Here is a 642-nt window from a genome sequence, read left to right as displayed (position 1 = left end):
GTGCGGGAGACACGTAGGCACATATATGTGCGTATAGAGGGCTAGTAGAGACCGTGCGTGTGTATATATGCATGTGAGAGAAATAGTGTTTTCCAACTGAGATTAGTGAAAAGAGTGGTACATAGTAGTCAGAAAGAGAGAGAGAGAGAGATAGAGAGAGCATGTGCGTGAGACACCCCGACACCCCGAGAGAGATTGTGAGCATGTGTGAAAGAGAAATGCCGATGCATATAAAGTGTGTGCACTTATGCGTTAGATAGAGAGATATATAGAGCGTTTGTGAGAACGGGCCGAGGCATAGTGCATCTACGTGTAAAAGGCGGTTCTATGCATTAAATTAAAATATAAATGGCATTATTATTTTTGGATGAGATCATGAATTTTGCAAATTGCATATGGACGAAAATCGGTCTATCAGACACCCATACTCTATTAAATTCTAGCATGTGCATGTGTTTATTTCATATTATCGATCCATAGAGTGAGACCGGTTTGAAATACAGGCAATGGATTGCTTTTGCAATGCATATATAAACATTAGTTAGTGCACTCCATGTTGTTAGTGCAATATATTCATACGCATGTCTAACTTTTTTTTGCAACCAAGGAGATAATATCTATAACCATGCATGAACTGAGGTA

The sequence above is a fragment of the Triticum dicoccoides genome, chromosome 2B (assembly GCF_002162155.2).
Source record: "Triticum dicoccoides isolate Atlit2015 ecotype Zavitan chromosome 2B, WEW_v2.0, whole genome shotgun sequence".
Taxonomy (NCBI): domain Eukaryota; kingdom Viridiplantae; phylum Streptophyta; class Magnoliopsida; order Poales; family Poaceae; genus Triticum; species Triticum dicoccoides.
Note: the sequence above shows the minus strand (reverse complement) of the source record.